We start from the raw sequence: 25402 nt of genomic DNA, 5'->3' as shown, positions 1-25402 counted from the left end.
ATTTTAATTTGTCCAACATTACACTACCCCAAATAATATCAAAAGCTTTTGAGTTCGAGAACGGTGCCAATGCAAGGTAATTACTTCCTGTTGCGCAGACACGGGCTGAGATAAACAAATTGATAAAGGTAATAAAGTGTAAGAAGCTGAAGCACGCCCAAAAGTCAACAACTTGTAGGGCATCTGTTAGATCCCGAAGGAATCAAGCTGGCTAAAAGCCGACCATTGTCACTAAAAAAAAGGCATTGCAGCTCGGAGTAGGATAGCCTAACCTACCTACAACAGCGGCACATTGGTGAAGCAGAAATGGATTTACACCCGAATAATGAGAAGATAACCCCGGCCTATATAATGGAAAAAAGCTTGTCACAGCTCGGTCCGAGAATAACAATCTCAAGACAAATTCGGTCACCAGATTGGACAGTCTGAGGAAAACGATGCTCAGAAAGTTATAGACGACAGATAAATAGCTAATCTGACGGACTACATGCAGAAATGGTTGGTAGCGAACTCTATATCCGAAGAATGGAAGAAAGCTATCATAATAATAATGTCAAAGTGTTGACAAACTCTATTTGTTAAATCCTATGGACTTAATCAATGACGCCGTGCGTGGGACAAACTTATCGAACGCATATAGTGCAATCCAGGCTAAACAGGTACGTGGAGGAAAATCGGTTATACCCGGAAACCATGAGTGTATTGCGGGCCCATCTGTGCAGGGATCGTGGGGCTAGACATTAATAAAACCTTCGAAAATGTGTAGACATCCACACTTAAAAACTTGCAAAATTTAAATTTTAATGAGAACGCAGAAATATGCGAATGCATAAGAAATCTCCTGACCGGTCGCTTCGCAGAGTGATGGGTTGCATCAAAGGCATCTACTTTGCAAAGACAAATACCAATGGGATCAACCTAGACAACAAAAAAAGACCGAGTTAGTCCTATCACTGAAATTCTTCAAAATCGTGATGTTAGGGCTTCTTCAACACCTCGAGAAAGACGAATTTTCAAGCACATCTGTGCTGATGGCATCACCGCGTGGATACCCAGGCGGAGAGTAGGGCGAATTGAAGACGTTCTGCTATAGACCGCGAACAAAATAAAAAAATCTCTCGGAGACAAGGGCTTAAGATGTCCTCCAAAAAATACCTTAGCTCTTCATACTTCAGACACGAAGATTCAGCAGGAAGAGTCATAGAATTTCCCGCATAAACGCACGAGTAGGATGTTGAGGGAGATAGCGGGTTCGCAGCATGCGGCAACAAACAACGGAACCCTTACGGAAATCCCATATCTGCTCCAGATATGGAACATATGCTGCCAGATACAAATATATATGGCAGCAAATAAGACCTTATCTGCGCCAGGTAAGGTCATATATGTGCAAAATGTTGCCCTTATATGGCTCAGATTTGGCCATATCATGCAACATATAATCCATATCTGAACGGGTAGCGGGACCTTATATGGCTTGATCAGGGGTATATATGGTATCCTCGCGACCTTATGTGGCCTGATAAAGGGCGTATATGGCATCGTCATGACCTTATATAGACAGACTCGGGCCATATATGCCTGGCGTCAACAGGACTATATATAACCTCATCGGGGCCTTAATTATGTAGGCGCCATAGTTATTGTATATTAGCAATATATGGCCTTCGTCTACCTTCTGCAAATATCCAATATTGGCATCACGTTGGCGAGCTTCAATTTTTCTACACTCAGCATGGCCTGCATGCTTAGTGTTAATTGTATCAAATTTAGAAAATAGCTACGAATTCTAATATTTCATATACTCTGCAGATTTCGCTGCACTATAATTATTACACCTCGCTGCACTATAATTCGCTGCACTATAATTATTACACCATGTGTTCCTTAATCCAGGAGGGTGCTGGGTTATAGCTACATGCTCCTCTTTCCGCTTACTAACTCGCATTTTCATTTAAAATGCGGCCGCAGTCCGGTGCACAAAAGCATGTTCGGTTAAGTTGAGCGATTCAAAATATCAAGAAAATGATGGCAGTTCAGTATACGGACCCCTCCGCGCTGTCAGACGGTGACTCACCCTCAGCGACAGCTGGCGGTTGCTTCGTCGAGGGCCGCAGTGGCTAGACAGTGACTCCTCCTCTCCTGCGTTCCCCTCTTCCCTCTCAGACAGCGGCGGCCCCTGCGTCGCCGGCTCGCATTTCATCTCTCCTCCTCGCTGCCACGTTCTATACCGCGTAGGCCGCGAGCTCTCTGTTTTGTGTGTGCTTACTTCTTTCCCCTCCCCCTTTCAACTCCGTGCGCCTAAGCACTTGGTATCTCGTTCTTTTTCGGTGGCAGACATCGGAGTTTGGTGCGGCTGTCGGGCGTGCTGCATGTTGTGTATGCTGGTGTGTGTGTGTGTACCAGCGCCTGTTCGCTATTAGCTGTGTGCATGTAACAAAAATGCGACAACAAGCCTACAAGAGCTTCAGTCTCACCGTCGGCACAGAGGAAATTACTGTGTCCCACTGCGGGTGGAAGCTGCCTCCCCAGCCTTGGCAGCGAACCTGATGGACGATTGAATTTTTTGGGCCTTCTGCCCTGGGTGGCCCATTGTGTCGGATCGCACCCTCATCGTGCCGCCTCATCTTCACGACCGATCACCAACACCGTGAGTGAGCGTGAGACTTCTTGTCGGGAACTAGCACTTGCCAGCCTCAGGATATTGTTCACTTTATTATTTTGATGGAGGAAAAATTTTCCAATCAGTAAATTGGATGGTAATTGCCGGTATGTGATATTTTTCGTACATTTTGTTGCTTATTTGTCTTTTGCTCCTGCAATTTTGATAAATTTATGTGGGTGAATAGGGTCCTTCGTTATTTATTATTATTATAATTTCAACTACCTAAGTAGCTTCATGCTTGATTTGGTTTAGGGGCAGAGCTGTCGCTGTCATGAGAAATGCCATCGGACATGCTTTTTTTTGTTTTCTCTCCTAATTTGAAAAGCAACCACGAGTTAGGCGCGCTCACTCATCTTGCACTGCAGTCTCTGCTTAAGGTAACAGCAGTACTTCCTGACAGCCTGCACTTTGCTAAGGTTTAGGTATTATCAGCAGTCCCAGCGGTGCGTGTTTTATCCCCCTACGGTTTAGCGGTACCTTTTCCGGGTGTCGACAAACCTTTAAATTCCATTTTAATATTCTAGTCCGATTAGTAGTCATTTATTTTAGCTTCGCAAGTAAACCAGCTCGAACTAAAAGCATTTACTGGTTAAAGCTGTGTGTGTATAAGAGAATAAAAATATAATATCTAATTTAATAGGTTAATGTCTTTCACTTTAGCTTCTCGTGTAGACATTATTCTGTTCAGATATCTCATTAGTTTGTTAAAGTATCGCGCGTAATATTTACTAACGGATGAGCATGTCTTTGACCCTCGGTATACACACGTAATTCAGGACCGTCTTTGAGCGATTCCATATAGGCAGGGAAAAAAGAAAACCTGTGGTTTCAAAGCTATTTTCCTGTAAAGTTTGAAATAAAAGGAGAACTTCAGGTTTCCCTAGGCAAACTTGATTGAGCGCGCGAATTTAGCTGGAATACTGAAATTATTTTGTGTGTTGTAATAAAGTGTTATGTTGATATGCAGATATATAGATCCATACTTCAAAACCTACCTACATGCGAGCTAGATCTTTAAATCGGGAATTCGGTAGATAAGACATATCTCACCAGATATGCCTTATCTGGTACTCGAAATCAGGAATTGGGCAGATCAGACATGTACAACCAGATATGCCTTATCTAGTACTCGAAATGAGGAATTGGGCAGATATGCCTTATCTGGCCTAGATCTGTCTTAATATACCATATCTGCTCAATTCCTGATATACCTGATCTGGATTTTTTTTATAAGTCCAGATATGGCATTTCCGTAAGGGAAGTCCAGATGAATCAATCCACAGGTTGGAGAGGAGTGCGAAGCAGATAACAAGTAAAACTAGGCTGATTCCGAACCGAAAGTCGGGAATATGAGAGGCCAGCCTCCGCAGGCTAATCCAGGCCTTCGTCATTAGCAGGCCAAGTACCCTATGCCTTGCTCGCACCTTAGCAAATCTGTGAAGGAGAGCCTGGACGGGATGAACAGAAACTTGCAAATAGTGTGATTTGCCTTCCTTTCTGTGCATCAACAGGCTACTAAACCTGGAAACATCTCCAAAGCATTGGAAGCGCTGGTAGAAGCCAGGAAGATGGCGCAGTATGGAAAGCTAATGGCAACAAAACCGGTAGTATATTGTAAACAATATCGGCACTAGAAGCGAAAACGCACTAACGCCAAGGTCGAAATTCAGGTGCACACACGAAATATAGTAAAGATTTCTCCATTCATGAAAAACATGCACCCTATGCATGATGAGGAACGTAGAAAGGGCTGTGTTACGCAGTTCGGTGAAGCATGAGAGGAATAGGCGATTTTCTGAGTTTACAAAAAATACAGGCCGAAGGGTTTGTTTCTCTGAAATTTTAGAAGGCTCGCTGCCATTTTCGGTAGTGCAGGTGAGGTTTTGTGCAGACTATTCTGGGAGCTAATGTACTCCAAGGCAGCTAGCGGGTGCTTCTTTAGAGTGCTTGCAAGCCAAGCCGTTGGGTTGTATAATTTTCACAAAGGCTGTACATGTACTCGACGTTGACGCAGCTGAAAACGAAGAGAAAGAGGACAAGGCTTTGGTGGTATCCATCCATAAGAAGCCAATACATGCCTGCTGTCTGGTCAGAAACAGCAGAACTGCTCTTGAACTGCCAGTATCTCGAAACAAGACATGGTTATACTAAGTGACCCAAAGAGCACAATCAAATTCTGGAATTGCGGTCGCGTCTCTGCAGAGACAGGATAAACACTCAAGAAAAGTAGTCTGTTTCTCTTAATGATGGTCCCCGTGCACAAGTCTTTGGGGGGAATGAAGGGGCAAATGTATTGGTTCGAGGTCTCACTTCCAACCCAGCTCATAACCCCTTTTTGATTCCCGCAACTCAGACGAACGTAGATTCAGAAGAAAATAGTTTAACACTCAGAACAAAAAAGAAAGTAATAAGGAGTAGGTCACAGCGGCGAAAATACAGACAACTAACGTATTAGACAAAGGACACCCAGGGCAAGAGATCGAATAGCCGATGGAAAATGCACACATTGCATAGATCACGCAGACATGATGCACATTATAGAAGTGTGCACATTTGAAAAAACATAGACAGCATTACAAATGAAGATTCACGGGAGACTGATTCATAGCTGGGGCCAAGGTAAACAAAAAGAAGTTGCATCGAAGCTTCGGCAGGTGCCAGGTCCCGAGTGTTCGTGGCCGACTCCTAGCCTTAGAGGCTAAAACATCCCCACATTTGACTGAATAAAAGTACTCTCAGTTGGCGGAGCTAATGTATTTTGATATGTCTCCGCGCACAATGGGGTATTTTCGTTTGCGTATCTGGAATGTGCTAGGTTATGCAAGGAAATTTTTCGCAGAAGGACAGTAAGGCAAGTATGCGAGCTTTGCTGGAATATGTGCAAATGCAGATGTGATAGCTTTCTATTCCTAGTTTGCGCAAATACGGTTCTCTCCTTCACATGGTAGCCGCAGGAGCGTGCCTTTCAGTTCTTTTAGAATTTATTTTACTAACCTTATTAGTACCCTAATAAAGCTGTTGTTCAAAGAAACGTGATATGGGCAATAATATACACTGCTTACTCAGAGAAAGCATTCATACACTTGATAATGGAGCAGCTAGCTAGGGATAAGTAATGATGGATTTCCTCAGTTCTCAATTCCTTTATCACTTTTCCTGCCTAGGCAACTTAAAGGTTCAATTGCGTTGAAATATTGAGGAAGTCAAAAGTAAAATCGGGAAGTTATGGTTAGACATACATAAGATTAAAGGCCTCGGGAAGAAACAACAGTTTAAAATAGGTTGCGGAGCACTTGAAGTAGTAAGCGAATGTCGTAAGTAGTAAGCTCAGGAGAGGTAGAAAACGCACATTTCGGTCATGAAATGTAAATAACTAATCGAATAAGACTTGGAGCGAGTGTATTTGGCTAGTACGCACATAATATGACTAGCAGCGTATCCGCTGCCTCAACACGAAAGTACAGAGCCATTGCATGTTACCCGCACTCATCTATGGGGCTGACACATGCAGGCTAACTAAAATAATCGTTCGCAAGCTGAGGACAGCGCAGATTGCTATGGATACGGAACATGGAAGGTGTATCGTTAATGGGCAACGGGCAGAGTGGGTCAGAGAATAACTCAAGCTACGGGCATTTTAGTGCCATTCAAAAAACCATGGGCAGAGTGTGCAGTGCGATGAAAGGATAAGGGAAGCTAGGTAAAGGTAATAAACAGAATTCTAAGGAAAGGAAAGCGTAGCTATGTGGAGAAGAAAGTGAGGGCGACGGAAGAGGTTAAGTTCTCAGGGGTCTAGTGGATGCAGATAGCGTATGACCGGGTGAATTGCAGGAATGGGGAGAGACCTTCGTTCTGCAGTGAGTATAGTTCCACTTATGACGATGAGTATCTTTAGAACAAATTAGTAAGGAAAACGTTCAGCCAATTAGCCGTTAGAGGGACGGTGAAAGAAATCAGAATATTGCTGCAAAAACGATAATGCGCTTATAGTGCTCAGCGACGCTGTAAAGCGGAGGCGCTAGGATCGACGTTCCATGCCGGCGCGAGAAAATAAAGTTGAACGACGCGTGCTCGGTGCGCACGGCTAGGGCTGTTCGGTTCGAAAGCCTGTCACGCTGGTCGTTTTGTTCTCATGCTCCACTGCGACCCCGTCAGTTCTCTACGTTTTCCTTAGAGTGGGCTTGGCGGCACGGAAATGATGGGCCACACTTACCTACGGAATTTTCCCTTCTTGCTTGTACAGCTCCTTGGCCTCTGCTGCGCTCGCTTCCAGGACCCTGCCGGTGTGCCACGCCATGTACCGATGCCCCTCGTTGACAGCGGTGGCCGCGCTCACGTTCCAGCCTTGGAACGCCTTCCCTGGGAGCAGGAACAACATCTCTCGGACGAGTGCCGTTGCCGCGTAGCCAACGCATCTGACCATCGCGCATCCCAACTTGCGCATGTGCGCCTTCCTGCCCTGGATCAATCACATCAGCTCCAACCACATTATCGGGGAACCTGTCTCGTGATTCAGTTATCACCACTTCGGCATGTCTACATAAACCCTTTCCACAGCAAAGCGACCTTCAGTGGGCTTGGCGGCACGGAAATGATGGGCCACACTTACCTTCGGAATTTTCCCTTCTTGCTTGTACAGCTCCTTGGCCTCTGCTGCGCTCGCTTCCAGGACCCTGCCGGTGGGCCACGCCATGTACCGATGCCCCTCGTTGACAGCGGTGGCCGCGCTCACGTTCCAGCCTTGGAACGCCTTCCCTGGGAGCAGGAACAACATCTCTCGGACGAGTGCCGTTGTCGCGTAGCCAACGCATCTGACCATCGCGCATCCCAACTTGCGCATGTGCGTCTTCCTGCCCTGGATCAATCACATACTCCAACCACATTATCGGGGAACCTGCCTCGTGATTCAGTTATCACCACTTCGGCATGTCTACATAAACCCTTTCCACAGCAAAGCGACCTTCAGTGGGCTTGGCGGCACGGAAATGATGGGCCACACTTACCTTCGGAATTTTCCCCTTCTTGCTTGTACAGGTGAGCAATTGCCATTCCTTGTATGCAAAACGCTCAAGTAACCGCCTTTTATTCGTGCTGCCAAGCCCACACTGTGCATGTAGTATTTTCTATGAATGTTCTTGTGTAATTTTTGACTTGCTTCTAATGGCTGGTGATGTCGAATCCAATCCTGGACCTACTGAACCAACCTTATCCGACCTGCTTAAAGCCATCCAGGACGTCCAGAACGGGCAGTTAACAATGCTTACTGAAATAAAATCAATCCAAACATCTTTATCCGACCACGAAAAAGCTTTCACTGAAGTGAATAACCGCCTTTCTAAAATTGAAGCAGACTGCGTTTCTTTCTCCTCAATAAAACCTGAAGTCGAAAATATAAAATCTACGACAGCTAAATGCATGGCTGAAATGGAAGCACTGACTGCCCGACTGGACGATATGGAAAATCGAGCACGAAGAAACAATCTAGTATTTTATGGTATAAAAGATTCCGACAATGAATTGTGGCAAGATTCAGAAAAAAATAATCACTGAACACTGCAGCCAGTACCTAAACGTATCCCTCGAACCTCGCAGCATTGAACGTGCCCACCGACTAGGCACATATTCACCAAATAAAAACCGGCCGATTATCGTCAAATTAGCTCATTTTAAAGACAAGCAGCATGTACTATCGGTGAATAGCAAATTCAAAGGTACTGGCTTCAGTGTCTTCGAGGATTATTCTCCGAACACCCGTCTCGCGCGGAAAAGCCTCTATGACTATGGTAAACGCGAAGGGCTAAAATTTAAATTACGCCATGACAAGTTGATATCCGGAAGTAAGACTTATATATTTGATCGCACCGCTAATCATGTAGTTGAACATGAGCAACCCTAGCAACCACTTCAACAGAATCACACTGCGAAGCAGACTTACCGTTCCTCATTATCATTCTTATTCACTAACATCCGTAGTGTGATCCCAAAACGCGATGCTTTATGTAACCTCGTCGAATCATGTTCTGCTAACGTAATTCTGTTAACCGAAACTTGGCTCACCTCTACTGTTTGCGACACTGAGATTTTACCCTCCCTTCCGAATTTTGATATATTTCGAGCAGATCGTAGCGAAATGAGGGGTGGGGGGGTTCTCATTGCCACTGATCGCTCATTACGTTGCTCACGTGTGACAATTTCAAGCAAATTGGAATGATGCCCTAAACACGCTAACGACCCTTTATACCAATACTCCAATCTTATTGTTTGGCGACTTCAACTTTCCATCTATCGTCTGGTCGGATCTTGCTTCCACGCTTTCAAAATCTAACCCTGAGTGTGAATTTGTTCACACCTGCCTCACGTTTGGATTAGATCAAATAATCGACCGTCCAACTCGTTTAACAGATCATTCTGCTAATATTCTGGACCTTGTGCTGACATCACAACCTAATAGCTTCTCACCCATCACTTACATTAAAGGGCTCAGCGACCACATGGCCATTCATGCTACATTTTCTTGTGATTTACGAAACGCGAAAAAGATCAAGAAAACGCTTACCCTCTATAATAAAGGTAACTACGTTGGCTTTAACCGCGATCTTGCTGCTTTCCTTGATAACTTTTCGTCTGGTTTTTCACTACGCTCTCTTGAATCTAACTGGTTACTCTTTAAGTCCGAAATGCAACGCCTAATAAATTTACATATCCCGACCATAACCGTAACAGAACGTCCTGGATCCCCATGGTATAACAAAACACTTAAAAGATTAAATAACAAAAAGAAGCGATTATTTCGTGCAGCTAAAACTACAGGCACGGCTACCGCCTGGGAGAAATATTACACTGCCGCGGCTAATTACGATACCGAGGTCATCAAAACTAAGAATAACTTCTACTCATCCACCTTGCCTAACATGCTGCATGAAAACCCGAAGCGTTTCTGGAAAACTATTTGCCCCTCCACCTCTAGCATAATTTCTCTGACTGATGATTCTGGTGTTTCCTCTTCTGAATCAGAGGTTCCTAATATTCGAAATGATGCTTTTTGTTCTATATTCACAAACGAACCTCTTAATAACCTCCCTGATGCACCCAGTTTTCTTCACACACCTATGGATAACATTGCATTTGAACCGCGCGGCATCGCCATGGTCATCGATAAACTAAAAAATTCTTCATCCGCTGGTATTGACGGCATCAATGCCAAAATCCTCAAAAACACCAAAGACCTCTGCAGTATCATATTGTCTCTAATTTTTCAGCAGTCATATTCTTCGTGCTCATTACCACGGGACTGGCGCATTGGGAAGGTCATTCCAGTCCACAAGAAAGGTAACAGATCTTCAACACTTAACTATAGGCCAATCTCATTAACCTGTGTTTGTTGTAAAATTATGGAACATATCATACATTCTCATACTGCCAAGTTTTTATCATCTCGTAATTTTTTTCATTCTAACCAACACGGCTTTCGTAAAGACCATTCCTGTGACACGCAACTTGTTCTTTTTCTTCATGATATACACGCATGCCTAGATCGTAACATTCCCACGGATTCAATATTTCTGGATTTCGAAAAAGCATTTGATAAAGTCCCGCACGCGCGCCTAATTCTTAAACTGTCACGCCTAAACCTTCATCCCCTAGTTCTGGATTGGATTCGAGCCTTCCTTACTGATCGTTATCAATTCGTTCAGGCTAACTCACACTCGTCATCCCTCTCCCCTGTCTTGTCTGGCGTCCCTCAGGGGACCGTTTTAGGCCCTCTTCTGTTCCTTATCTACATAAATGATTTACCCTCTAACATCAGATCTAATGTCCGACTCTTTGCGGATGATTGCGTCATCTACCGCCCAATACATAATTCCTCCGACGCCACCATTCTTCAAGAAGATCTCGCACGCGTCGAAGAATGGTGTAGTACTTGGCTCATGTCCCTAAATAGCAGTAAAACGTCACTTATTTCTTTCCATCGCCGGCGCAACCACCGTGAAAATACTTATACAATTATCAACAATCCTATTTCACCCGTTGACTCATACAAGTATCTTGGTATCCATTTAAGTAAAGATTTAACCTGGTCGCATCATATTCACCACATCACCAAATCAGCCAATCAAGTTCTAGGGTATTTGCGCCGTAACCTATCACTAGCTCCCCCTCCCATTAAGCTTCTTGCTTATATAACTTTCATACGTCCTAAACTTGATTACGCATGTGCTGCATATGATCCCCACTATACTAACCTAATCACCACGCTCGAAGCAGTCCAAAACCGCGCCGCCAGATTCATTTGCTCAGACTACTCTCGCTATACTAGCGTTACAGCACTTAAATCTCAGCTTAATCTCCCAACACTGGCCTGTCGGCGTAAAATCGCCCGTCTTTCGCTGTATCATAAATTTTATCACACTTCCGATCATGAAACTGCCCCGATAACACGCGCTCATCGCTTTTCTCGTCATAGTCACCCTAACGCCGTCTACCCTGAACGGGCCCGCACCGAAACATACAAAATGTCATTTTTTCTTCGAACAGCCAATGACTGGAATGACCTTCCATCCGAAGTGGCGGCCATCAACAATCGTGTTCTATTCAAAACCGCCATTGAAGACCATCTGTGTTCGTAATAACTTTTTGTTTGCCCACCCCTCATGTAATGTCCCCTGTGGACCCTTGAGGAAACAATAAATAAAATAAAGTATTGATTATGGCCTATGAAATGACCGACCTCAGCAATTTACCGCCCTTAGGCGACCTTACGCCTCACGCTACCTCGAACCCACGGGGTGTCGCAGCTATCCAGCTCCATCTTGCGATATTCTGGCCGAAGCATCCGCAGATCTGGTTCACTCAAGTGGAAGCCATTCTCTATCTCTACCACGCTACCTCAGAGGCATCTCGGTTTCGCCTGCCTACTGAGGTGGCTCAAGAGGTGGCGGATGTTATGCTTAGATCTTTGGGCGATACTCCGCACCAGCGACTTAAACACTGCATTCTGGACCGTACCACGGTGTCTGAGACTGCGCGCCAACAGAAGCTGTTAACCTGTGTCGTGACGCTGAGACTAAGTCGACCCGGCCTTCACTTGGTAGCGTGCAGACACTCCGGGTTGATGAAGGATGAATCTTTGAAGTTGGTAAAATATATACAAGCAGGTTTAAAGGTACTTTGAGCAAACGTATTTACATGAAAAAGGGTATATCAGCAAAATGGCAAGCGTTAAGAGTTCATAGCGAGAAGCGTCTGGATGAGCCGTTTACCCAGAGCTCAGAGCGTCATTTCGGGCTCTCAACGTCCTTAAATCCCCTATTTCCTGCCCCTCTCTGAAGATGCTGACCAATCAGTTACAGGGCACACCCCTCAGATATCGGCAACCAATCGAACACATAACTGCACTGATGGTATGATGCACTGACTGGACCAGTATTATTTCGTCGGGCGTGGTCACTTGTTGTCGGGTAGAGCTTGGGAACGGCGAGGAGGTAAATTTCGATTCTTCTGCAAAGATCCAGTCTCCAATGAGAAAAGGGACGTCTGATGATGGAGTGTGGTAGAAAGGCATTGCAGGTCAGCATAAAATCTCTCAACGTCAGCTTCCTCAGCAGTAGTGGTTGGTGCATAGACTTGGATAACTGTTATGTTGAAAGGCTGACCTTGGATTCGAAGTGAAATCATTTGGTCGTTTTTGGGGTTGCACCCTAGCACTACTTCGCCGATTCTTCTGTTTACTATGAGAGCGACCCCATTCCTTCTCCTGGATTCCTGCCCACAATAAAAGACATAATGGTCGCCGGAATTAAATTCTCTCATTCCGGTTCACTTGAGCTCGCTGATACCCAAGATATCAATGTTCAATCTGTCCATTTCTCGCTTGACAACATCCAGTTTACCTTGAGTCATAAATCTTACATTCCATGTTGCTATGTGATATATATCCTTGCAACATCGAATTTTCCGGTCGCTTCCCGACACATCCACAACTGAGCGTCCTTTTGGCTTTAGCCCAGCCGCTTCATTCGTCCTGGAGCTACTAGGAATCGCCCTTTGTTCCTCCCCAGTAACATGTGGGACGCCTTCCAACCTGGGGGGCTCAACTTCCGGCGCCATATCATTAATGCTATTGTGACTGGTCATATGGTTTTCTTGGCAGGAAATATTATTTTCTCCATTGAATCACATTTTGTCAGAACTCTCTGCCGTGACCTGTCTATCTTGGGTGGCCCTACACAGCACCGGCTAAAAGGGAAATATTCCCACCTCGGCATAGCGGACGATGCCGACCATCAACATCAAGTCCGGAACGCGGACCGTGCACTTGGACTCGGTTTTAACCTCCTTGGGTGCAGCCCTAATTTCCGTAACTACCAAACACAACCAACATCAGCCTGATTGGTTCGTTCCGACTATGAGAAGAATAAACCCTCTCTCTCATAAAAAAGGAAAGGCAAAACTCCTAGGGCCACGTCCTTCCATTGGGTGCTTGCATTGAATGAGCATCTCACCTGCCCCCGCGAGGTCGAGACAGCGCGCTCATCCCGGTGTACAAAAAAAAGAAAAGGAAAGAAAAGAACTGAGCGGTCCTCTCACGTCCCGCCTGTCGTCACGAGTGCAGTGCCACTGTTAGGCGTTCGTCACAGCGTTCCATCGGGGCCCGCGCTAACCTGTTGTGCCCGTCGGTCCCTTACATGGCCCTTCTAAGATTCTACACGGGGCCCTATGGCGCCGTTTAGAATCAATTTCTTCAACGGACCGATGAAGCCTAGCGCCACTGCCCAAATGCGACCACAACGCCAAGAACACTACATACTGACAAACAATACTCACATATTGTGGGGGCACAACAAAAACAAACAAAATACCATGCTCACAAGCATAAAATGCAAAACAGAACTAAAAGGCTACAGTGATCCCTTCACACCAACATCCGTGGAAAACCCTGCCCCAATGAGCAGCTACGAATACCCGGACAGTCTACAAAACCACACTGCGTCCCACTTCCACATGTATTGTTCACTTGTTTCGCTCCCTCGAGTCTCTTGATCACTTCACTGTTGCCTTGAGAAGGGGTCCTCCCCCGCTTCAGCCCTGGCCCGCGTGCCACTGTCCGAATTCCAGAAACTATTACGCAGCTGAGACAATACTCCCTTTCCGGTGCTGCACTACTACGTTGTACCTCTGTAACACTAGATCCCAGCGTGTTAGCTTAGCTCCTGGCGGAGCGCTGAGCCTGAGAAAACCACGGTAACCAAGGCGCCGAAGAGCCAGACGTCAAACTTCTTTAATCCCCAAATGACCGCAAGTGCCTCCTTCTCGATTGTAGACCATCGGGTTTGCGTCGGAGAAAACTTGACTCGCAAACGCGATCGAAACTTCTGCGCCCTTTTCGTCCCTCTGAGATAAGCAAACACCTGCGGCGAACGCTGAGGCGTCGGTGTAAAGCCAAAATGGCTTGCTCGTGTCCGGCGTCCCAAGACAAGTGGCCTGACAAAGCGCATCCTTGAGACACTGAAGCGCCCGTTCGGCTTCCGCAGGTCACCGAATTTTGTTCGGCGCTTTTTATCTCGTGAGCTATGTCAACGGCCTCTCTATCTCAGCATAGTTGCGCACATACTCCCGATAGTAGCCGCACAATCTGAGGACGCTCCGCAGCTCTCTTTTAGTTGTTAGAGCTTCAAGCCCATAGATTGCAGCCAATTTATTGGGATCTGGCGCGTGCCGCCCTGATCCGACAATGTGTCCCAGGTAGCGTATCGACCCCCGCGCCATCTGACGTTTTTCTACCTCTACCCTGAGGCTGGCCTGCCTTAGGGCCTCAACAACCTGGCGTAGATTTTCCAGGTGCTCCTCTAGCGTTCCTCTGAAACCGCAATGTCATCGAGGTATGCGCACGCGTACTCTGAATGTGGGCGCAAAAGGTTGTCCATCGCCCCTGAAACGTTTGCGCTGCGTTCTTTAACCAGAAGGGGACCACTCTCCACGCGAACTGTCCTCGGTGACACACGAACGCTGTTAAGAGCTAGGGTGGAGGGGGCCAACGGCACTTGCCAGTAACCACTTCGTAGGTCGAGCAACGTAATAAATTTCGCCCTGCCTACCTGCATTATCAGTTTTCGGGGCGGATGCATCGGGTAGGCGTCCGCCACCGTACCCGCGTTCAATATGCGAAAATCCACGCATAACTGTATGCTCCCATCTCGTTTGGATACGCAGACGACGGGATGACCATGTGGGCTTTCGCACGGTAAGATTAAGCCAAGGCTCAGCAGTTCATCTACCTGTTTGCCCACTTTCCCTCTTAAGCTCGCTGGCACCCGGTACACCTGCGATGCTTTTGGCGTGAAGCCACTTTCCAGGATGATGTCATGTTTCTTTACATCGGCTACCCTGGGCTTGCCGTCAAACAAGTTTTTATAATCTCCGAATATCCTCATGATCTGGTCTCGCACTTTTCCCCGCCGGTGGGCGGTCATGTCCGCGGCGAATACCTCGGGATCTGTTGGGCGAACTGGCAGCTGAGGTGTGCATTATACCGCCCCGAAAGAACCGTCCTCCTTGAACATGACGCTCAACGACATTGCCCTACGATGTTAGGCCTGAAGCTTACTGACATGAACTAGCTTTCGGCTACTTTCGGTCATTTCGACAAAACATGAGTGGTCCCTATACCGCCCCGTAACCGTTCCCGGCCCCTTCCATTTTGGGAGCACTTTCCCCGTGTATTGGTCTTCGAAGATCAGCACCGCTTCTCCCACCTCGAAACTTTTATTGGAAGTCCGCTTATTAAACTGGCGGGCATACGAGTTCTATTGTTTCTCGCTAATCAACTCAGCTGTCTCTAAATGCGTTTGCAACTGCTTTATGTACTCCGAGGGTGATGTCGCTAGGGCTGGGGGCACTTTTCTTAGCCTGTCTACGCCCGCTTCATAATAGCAAGCGGGCCTATCGGTTGTCGACCGTAAAGCAGCTGGAGAGGAGCCGCCCCCGTAGTGTTGTTGGGCACTTCCCTGTAGGCCCACAAAAAAAGAGACATACCTGTCCCAATTCCTAGCTTCTTTCTGTATCATATGATACAACATGCTCTTAAAAGTTCTGTTGAACCGTTCAACTGCCGTATTGCTCTCCGGATGGCCTGGGGTTGAAAACCTCGGCTAACAGCCTAGCCTTGTTAGAAAAACTTTAGTGAGCTCGGCGGTGAAGCTTGTGCCACAGTCAGACGCGACTATCTCCGGCACACCGGTCCGGCTGAACACCTTTAAGAGGGCGTCACAGGTAGCTTTTGCGCTGAGTGAGCGTAGGCATGCCACCTCAGGCCAGCGAGTGCACAGATCGATGATGCACAATGCATACCTGTGACCCCTCCCCGACGGAGGCTCAAGGGGCCCGATTACTTCGACGTTCACCTGTTCAAACTGATGCGAGGTCTCACCAGTGGTGGAATGGCCACGTTGTCCGCCCTGCGTAAGTGCGATCTCATCTGGGAACCCCGGCAACTATTGCAGTGGCGTCTCACGTCCTCCTCAATCCCTGGCCAAAAGAAACTATACTTTATTCTAGCCTTAGTCTTACAAAATCCTAAGTGACCTCCCCAACTCCATGCGTGGGCCATCTGCAGGACCTCCTCCCGCTTAGATTTAGGGAGAATAAGCTGTGATACTGGTTGTCCCATCAATCTGTCCGCGTGATAAAGGAGCCCGTCTACCACTGACATACCTCCCTTGCCTGCATGCGCGTCCTTCCATGCCCTTTCCAGAGTTGCGTGTACTCGCTGTTGCTCCCGAAACATTTCCGCTTTGGTTTTCCCCGCGTCGCCCGCAGCGACCTCGGTCTGTGCAACCTCTTGTGAGTCTGCTTCTGTCTGTTGTACCGAAGTTATCGCAATTACGGTCTTTTCGGTCTGCTCTGTGGTGCGCTCTGCCTCCTCCGCCGCTATGCCGGTCGCGGCTTCCTCTGTATCGGTCGCGGCTTCTTCTGTATAGATCGCGGCTTCCTCTGTGTCGGTCGTGGCTTCCTTACCTCCGGGAGCTACGACTCCTTTGAATCCGCTTGCCTCCTTCAGGGTTTCTCACGCCTCTTGGGACCACAGGCAATCTGTTTGTGCAACCAGCTTATCAGTGAGGGCGCAGAGCACCGGCACGGCTTCCGACACCTCAGCGAAAACCCCTGTGTCGTACAGCATAGTTAGTGGTACTTGCGCGAGCTTAGCTTTTACCGGTTCACCGAAGGCAGAAACCCGGTTTATCGACCCGTGGGGCTGCGTCAATCCGGTTGGCACAAAACTCTCCTTTACGACTGTGGTCTCGGCTCCCGTGTGAAAGATAGCACTAATTTTCTCGTCCCTACAATAAAGGGTCAAAGGTGGGGGCTCACTGCGCACGCTTGATGCGTCTGCCATTAAGACGCGTGCAGAAAGGCTGTTCCCGTTCGTGTTGGGCGCCTTTTGATGGGTTTGGTTTTGGTTATGTGGATAGTTAACATTTTAATGTTCTGTAGAGCCGCACCTAAAACAGCCTTTGGACCGGGCCAAGCGTCTAGCGCCTCAGGATTAGAGCATCTTTGTTCTCTCAATTGCGTGACTGCTCTTCCGCTAGCGCCCTCGCCTCTACTCAGCTCCGATTTCTTCCCGGCGCTGTTTTTGCCCTCGGCCTCTTCAAACGTTTGAAAGAGTGAAGCCACCTCGGGTGCCCACATTCATTCCTTTCCTTCTTGAAGGATTACGCACTGAAGCGCCTCTTCTGAAAGATCACATTTTACCTGGTCCGCCACCAGCAATTCGGTTAGCTCTTCTATGATTTTGAATTCTCTCGCCTCTAGCTACAAATGTGTGTAACTTTGTAGGCGCGTGACGAAAGGTCTCCACCCCTTATGTGCCTTTTTTGTGACCTTCGAAATTGGTTGAGGTGTTCGCCCGCTGAAAGTTTTAGTTCTTCAGGCGCCGTCCTTCTGAGCGCGTCATATTCTTTATGCTGAGATGGTGTCAGCCGTGTAGAAAGAAATTGCTTTTTCTGCCATCAATGAGAAAATTGCTTGACCCCATCGGCCTCTTGGGACGTCGTACGCCTGGAGCGCGTTCTCAGAGAACTGAAACCACACCGGTACCTCGGCGACCATCAGAAATTTTGGAAGTGCTCCTGCGAGTAGCTTTGAACGTCTCACCTCGCCGTGCGCGTCCCACGCGTCCGTCAAATCGAAGCCCTCTCCTGCGCCTCTCCGACGCGTTCCCTGAATTTTTGCGAGCTCAATTTGTCGTTCTGCGGCAAGCCGCTGCTCTCTGGTGAGCACTATCTGCCTCTCTATCTGGCTTCCCAGAGCGCCCGGCTCCGTACTCGTTGGGTGCTGCGCCCCTGGATCGGTGTCTCGCGCTCCCTTGTTCTCCTCGTCGCTCATTGCTTGCTCTTTTCGCCTGTCTGGGTTGAGTTAGCGAAGCCTGTTTCCATGCGCCTCTAAAGCCTTATTCGGACAGTAGCACTCGCGCCGGTTCAAAGAGAGGAGAGGACTAACCCACTGAAGGGTAGCGCCGCTCTCGCTTGTAAGTAGCTGCTCCTCCTGGTGCTGCTCTCTCACGATAAGTTGCCGCTAGCCGTCCGACGTCTGGCACCGGCTCCTCGTCTGCGGGAGGTGATGCCTTGCTTCCACCCGTTGGTGATTAGCGAGTGATGGACTCGTCTCGATGCCTCTACCTGATCGGCTTCAGTGCTGCGTTCCTGGTCCGTCTTGTAGTCTCTGCTGCGACCTCTCTTCTGATCTACTTTGCTGCCGCTTCTCGCCGCCTGCACCTCCTCCGTCTAATGGTTGGTTGGTTGGTTCATAGGAAGGGAAAGGCGCAGTATCTGTCACACTTGCTCTGTGGACACCTGAACCGCGCCGTAAGGGAAGGGATGAAAGTGGGAGTGAAGGTGGATAGAGAGAAAGGGGGGTCGTAGTGGAGGGCTACGGAGTAATTTCGACCACCTGGGGATCTTTAACGTGCGCTGACATCGCACAGCACACGGACGCCACTTCGTTTCGCCTCCATCGAAACGCAGCCGCCGAGGCCGGGATTCGATCCCGGGAACTCCGGCACAGTAGTCGGGCGTCTTACCACTGCACCACCCCGGCGGGGCTCCGTCTAATCCGCTGTCTTGCTTTGTCTCTACTTGGCCCGTAGATACATCCTGTCGACTGCGCCAGTGAAGCCGTCTAATCCGCTGTCTTGCTTTGTCTCTACTTGGCCCGTAGATACATCCTGTCGACTGCGCCAGTGAAGTGCCGTTTGTGGTTCTTTAGCCCTGTGCACCAGCGGTGCGTCATCAGAGACGGTAAACCGTGTTGCAGCGGAATTTCCTTGTGCCAGAGACGCCCCGTCGGACACGGTATGAGCGAAGACTTGAGGGCAAGAGTTGATGAGAAGAAAACTGAATTTTATACAGGCAGCAAATATTTACAACATTTACAGCAGAAATACAGGTTGGAACCGACTAAAAGGAAAATATTCTCAACCTCGGCACAGCCGACCGACGATGCCGAGCATCTAAACCTAGTCCGGAACGCCGGACCGTGCCTTCGGGCTCGGTTTTAGCCCCCTTAGGTCCAGCCCTAATTTCCGCAAAGACCAATCACAATCAGCATTAACCTGATTGGTTCGTGTCGACGTTCAGCGCCCCCTTCAACTTTAAGAGGACTAAACCCTATCTCATGAAAAAAGGAAGGGCAAAACTTCTAGGGCCACGTCCTTCCGTTGGGCGCTTGCATTGAATGAGCGTCTCACCTTTCCCCGTGAGGTCGAGACAGCGCGCTCAGCCCAGTGTATAAAAAAAGAAAAGGAAAGAAAAGAAAAGAACAGAGCGCTCCTGTCACGACCCGCCAGTCATCACGAGTGCAGTGCCATTGTTAGGCGTTCGCGACAGCGTTCCATCGAAGCCCGCGCTAATATGTTGTACCCGTCGGTCCCTTGCGAGGGATTCACATCATTATTTATGAAATTCGATATGTGGGTTAGATTGGAGAGGGTCGCCGTCTGTAGCTGTCTCCATATAACTTGTTGACTAATGTGTGTTTTATGGGGTGGTGGGATTGTTGTTATTGATTTTGTAATGTGCATTGATTTCGTGGTATGATACAGCTGTCTCACCGAAGGGTTCCGGTTCCTGATTTTGCACCACCACTCGGCCTGCTAATTCTCGAGCGTATTGGTGGGCAGCCTCATTTCCCGGATTCGCCGCATAAGCTGGGGTCCATATTAATTCGATATCTCTCGAGAGATGAGATCCTCGCATTTCACTGAGTATTTGTGACGCGGGATTGGAGACTATCTCTAGCAAAGTTACTGGTTGCCAGTTTGGAGTCGTTTACTATGGTTGTGGCATTAGTAAAAGCTATGGCCGCAGCAATGGCTACCTCCTCCGCCACTAGGGGTCTGGATGTGGAAACAGCCTTCGCCATAACGAGTCTCGTTGGGTTTGTGTTGGGCTGTGTTACTCCACATATCGAATATTTGTTAGGGTCTTCCACGTCTTCCGCAGCATCGACGCAGATGACATCCTGTAGCCGGCTCACGGCTTTGTACAGGCTCTTAGCTCGTGCTTTTCTTCGGCCTTGATGGGCATGGGGGTTCATGTTTTTCGGATATCGCATAGAATAGTTTGAGGGAGGTCTTGTAGGGGTTCGCCATCGATACCTAATCTCTCAAGTATTGTCCTACCGGCGGGCGGGCTACACTAGCGCCTTATTTTGACAGTTCGTAGTGCTTCCTTGAGTTCCTCGTAGGTATTGTGGACCCAGATCTTGGGTAGCGAGAAGCACTCGCAGATATCAGAGATGCGTTCGGCGAAAAGTACAGATATGTCACAAAAAAGGTGCCGATATCGTGCATAAAATAGGTAACAAGCACCCGTGACTGGAAAAAGTGAAGTTTAATCATACTGTGAGACAAGCAGACTCCCTGCGCAAGCAGTAGCGAGGCGTTAGTTTCGGTTGTTGCGTTAGCATCATGAAGAGCAACGCATTTCACTTTAACGAAGGTGCTGGTTCAGGGTGGCAGCCTAGGATTGTCCACGGAAACTTGAAGCATATGAACGGTTGCTTTGCATTACAGAGGGCCATCGCTTGCTCAGCCGAAAACGACAGCTTGAAATCACGAATGAGAATAATCGCTCATTTTTTACGAGGAAAGTCTAGACCCAGAATCAGGTAATTGCGAACAGCTTTTCAAAAGAAGGCAGCTTACCACAAACGTTGAGTCATGAAATTGAATTCTGGCCATGCACAGGCAAAGAGGGTTAATTAGATGACCACTCGCAGTCGAACGTCCGAACCTTTTTGTGAACTGCGGAAAATCACCTGCTCTAAATTCAATAATCAGGGTCACTATCCAACAAGGCTCGAGCGTGGCGACCATCGAGTGTAACGGTTATATATAACGAAAGCCTCTCGCCAATGTCACCCTTCTGAGTCGTTGAGTGCTCTGCGATGGTGTATGCGGTCTGTTTAACCTGCAACCTCGTCGTTTCAGGAACGTTGTTGCAGCATCCGATCCACCGGCAATTCTTTGTCGTTGTGGGTTCGTTGTAGCGGCATTCGTTCACCCGGCAATTCATCGTTGTTGACGATGCATTGTAGTGGCGTCGAGGTGGCGTTATGATAGGTAACCGCAGACGTTTGCAATGTCTATGCATAGTATTTCCGCGTCCGCGTCGATGGAGGTCTACCGCGCAACAATGCCCAGCATGCCTACCCTTTAAAGTTCCTGGTGTCAGTTTTCCCGCCGGGGACAGCAGACGGGTCGTTCGCTTCCCGTGAAGAACTAGCGGTATATAGCGAAAGGCGAGCCCTCGGTGACGGTGATCGTGATTGCCGCAGACGAGACGGAAGCCGGCACTGGTCACTGACAAAATCTTCAACGGCTCGGAGTCGATCACCGTGCCGTAGCGGGGCCGCAAAAATTCGGCGCAGGTACATTCAAAGAGCGTGCAGCGGTGGCGTAGAGAGAGAACATCCGCCTCGCATGCAAGAGGATCGGGGTTCAAATTCCAGTGCCGCGGAATTCTCTACCGGATGACAAAAATCCGCGTGTCGATGGAATTGCATAAACAGGTTTGGGGTGCGACCTGATGCCGGTTAACACCTCCGGCAACGCACTCCCTCACCAGAACAGGAGTTGGCCACCCTGGTGCTGTAATTGGCCACAACCTCCTATGATAAGCTCCATAAAACCCCGGCCCTCAGTCTCCAGCCGCTGCGGCACAACTGACCACGGCGGAGGTTAGACCTCTGACGCAGCAGGGGGTGCTTAGAATTCCTGGCTGGACAGAATTCCACCACTGGACAGGCCGCCATTGCAAACCGACCCTGGCAACGTTTAATCCTAGAACCCTAGCTAGTGAAGCTAATTTAGCAGTACTGTTAGAGGAACAGGAGGGCATGAAATTGGATGTCATAGGGCTTAGTAAGGTTAGGAGGCCGAATGTGTATCATATCAGTGCCGGTGCCCGTTTGTTATCACCAGCTCATGTGAAACGTGCTGCACTGCCTCCTCTCTTCCTAACCCTGACTTCTCTCCACACGGTCCTATATATGCACGAGCCGTAATAAAGGTGGGGGTTGTTCCCTGATCGAGCCGTTCGTCATTCCGGTCGACTGCACGATATATGGTGCAGAGGTGGAGTAGCCACATTCGTCCGAGAGCAGCGGTGGCGGTTTCCGACTACAAGAGCAAGAATGGATAGCATCAGACCACCGGAACAACTGCGCGTCACCGGAGACGGCGGTAAGAGCTGGAGCATCTCCAAGCAGAAGCTTGAAATATTTTGGCAAGCAACGTCGTGCAGTGAAAAGCCAAGATCCAGTGCCTTGAAAACTGCACAGCTTCTCAGCTTTGCGGGTGAAGACGCGTTAGAAGTCTTCAATAACTTCACGTTTGGCACAGGGGAAAGCAAAGAGGACTTTGATATAGTGGTCGCAAAGTTCGAGTCGTACTGCGTCGAGCAGCAAAACGACGTTCACGAACGATACATATTTCGCACTCGCATTCAGGAAAAAGGGGAGTCCTTCGAGCAGTTTCTTCGGGATCTTAAGACACAAGCCAGGCATTGCAACTTTGGCACAATGGTCGACGACATGGTGCGCGATCAAATCGTTTTTGGCACAGACTCTCCCATACTTCGGGAGAAGATGCTAAGGAACAAAAGTTGACGCTTGAAAAAGCTGTTGCTTTATGCAAGACGGCGGAGACTGCAGCCCGTGAAAACGAAGTTTGGCACGCAGGAAAAGAAGAGACGGACGTGGATGCCGTTTACTCGAGCACGCATACCTCAAAAGCCTCGAGACGTCATCAACGAGACAGCCGGTGTACTTGCTGCGGCCGAGTACACGGCCATCGCCGTTGCGCAGCATATGCAAAGACATGCTAGTTGTGTCATGGGCTGAACCACTTCGCGTCTTGCTGCAGAACTACGGGTGTAAATGAGATTCAGCAAGAAGAAAGCTTCGAAATGCTAACCGTCGCTGTTGGAACCATCGACAGCAACCGCGAGTGGCGCATCAAGGCGAAGATGGGCAGCCGAGAAGTGGTGTTTAAAGTTGACACTGGCTCACAAGCTAACATCATACCCTTCTCGGGGTACCGCAAATTACGTATGGCTGCATTGCAACCCAGTAATACCACACTCCGATCTTATAAGGGTGGGCTCATCAAGCATTGCGGCGTGGTTGCAAGAAGCGTACTAGTTGGAGACAGAGAGGTGGCCGCTGACTTTTTTGTGGTAAGAAAGGACCACCAATCCATTTTGGGACTTGAAACAAGCGAGCGATTAGGCCTGCTCCAACGAGCGGTAGAGGCAGTCACAACCACAGCGGGAGGCGTAGCCCAGCAGTTTCCTGTACAGTTCAGGGGGACCGGATGCCTTCAACAAAAACACAGAATAGCGCTCCTCAAGGACGCCGTACCCGTAGTACAGCCGGCGCGAAGAGGGCCACTGTCTCTTCAGAAACCACTGCGTGCCGAACTGGACAGGATAAAACAAGAGGGCATCGTACGGAAAATGAGCAACCCGACCGACTGGGTAAGCCCATTAGTCATTGTGCGCAAAAAAGACGGCAAGTTGATAGTATGTCTTGACCCCAGGAAGATTAACGAGAGTCTGAAACGAGAGCACTACCAGATTCCTCGTCGAGAGAACATTGAGGCGGAGCTGGCAGGCGCGAAATTTTTCTCTCATTTGGATGCGAGTGCGGGGTTTCACCAAATTCCGCTCGATGAGGACTCGTCAAAGATATGCACTTTCGTGACGCCCTTCGGACGCTATTGTTTTCTACGCCTTTCGTTCGGCATAGCCTCAGCCAGCGAAGTGTTCCAGAAAGCCCTGAATGAGATATTTGATGGCCTCCCAGGTTGCGAGTGTATGTCGATGATGTTCTAATTTGAGGTGCAATTAGGGCAGAGCATGACGAACAGCTGCATAACATCCTAAGGGCGGCTGAAGGGGCAGGACTGACCTTTAGCGAGGCAAAATGTCAGTTCGGTGTTGAAGAAATTGCATTCTTGGGCGACATTATTAGCAGCAGAGGCATAAGACCAAACCACACCCTCGTGAAGTGCCTTCTAGAAATGCCAAAACCGAAAGATAAACAAGCGGTGCAGAGAATGCTTGGCGTTGTGAACTACTTTAGCAAATACATACCAGCACTAGCTCAGCAAACGACACCGTTGCGGCCCCTTATCAAGCAGAATACGCTGTTTGAGTGGACACTTAATAATGAGAAGGACTGGCAGGACATTTGCAAAGCATTGACCAAAGCACCTCTTCTGGCAATATTTGACCCAACTATGGAAACGAAAGTGACATCTGACGCATCACAAGCTGGCGTAGGCTCAGCCCTGTTACAGCGTCATGGGGCTATCTTCAGACCGGTAGCATATGCATCTCGAGTCCTGACAGAAGCCGAGCAACGATATTCACAAATTGAGAAATAATCACTTGCCCTTGTCTTTGGTTGCGAAAAATTCCATCATTTTATGTATGGCCCTCCGATATCGTTAGAAAGTGACCACAGGCCGCTGATGAATATCGCTAAGAAAGCAATTGGGGATATGCCGCCTAGAGTGCAGCGTTTCCTTTTGCAGCTTTGAAGTACAACTACGTGTTATCGTATGTTCCTGGCAAACAGATGGATCTCGCCGATATGCTGTCAAGGTCGTCGCTTCCTGCTGATGTCGTCGCTGTGGACACGGATGATGTCAAAGTGCACGCCATCAATGTCCTAACGTCAACCGTGAGTGAAAGAACAATGAGGTGCCTTGTGCGCGAGCCATCGGCGGATCCCTATCTGCAGGGTGTGATCGAGCGCATTTCGACAGGCGGGCCTATAGAAGGGTGTTTGAAGCCTATCGCGCCGGAGCTATTAATTGTGAACGGCGTACTCATGAAGGGAACCAGGGTCATAATTCCCACAAGCATGTGTGCCCAGATACTGCAGCGCATTCATGCAGCACTTCGGTATAGCCAAGAGCAAAGCAAGAGCTAGGCAACTGGTTTACTGGCCTGGGATGAACTGTGAAATATAATCATTGAACCAGAAGTGTGAAATCTGCAGGAAGCACGCCTACAGTCAGCCAGCAGAGCCACTAATGCTTCGTTCAACACCGAATCAAGCTTAGTAGCGTGTTGGTGCCGATATATTTCAGTACGGGGGAAAGTACTATTTGTGCGCCTATGACGCAATGTCAAATTTCCCGGATGTAGAGAAGCTCTGTGATCTGAGTGC

The 25402-nt window shown here is 48.4% G+C and overlaps 1 long non-coding RNA gene across 1 annotated transcript; it reads right to left on the bottom strand.

The window, feature by feature from the left end:
- Positions 1–6893: 6893 nt before the first annotated feature.
- Positions 6894–7466, bottom strand: LOC146175109 (uncharacterized). Its single transcript, XR_014701812.1, has 2 exons — positions 7275–7466; positions 6894–7024 (listed from the first exon to the last, which is right to left on the bottom strand). It is a non-coding gene; the product is annotated as an uncharacterized LOC146175109 (long non-coding RNA).
- Between the last annotated feature and the right edge of the window lie 17936 nt (positions 7467–25402).

The sequence above is a fragment of the Amblyomma maculatum genome, chromosome 11 (genome assembly GCF_055883805.1).
Source record: "Amblyomma maculatum isolate TAMU_Amacu chromosome 11, ASM5588380v1, whole genome shotgun sequence".
Lineage (NCBI taxonomy): Eukaryota > Metazoa > Arthropoda > Arachnida > Ixodida > Ixodidae > Amblyomma > Amblyomma maculatum.
Note: the sequence above shows the minus strand (reverse complement) of the source record. Positions and strands in the feature narration are given on the sequence as shown.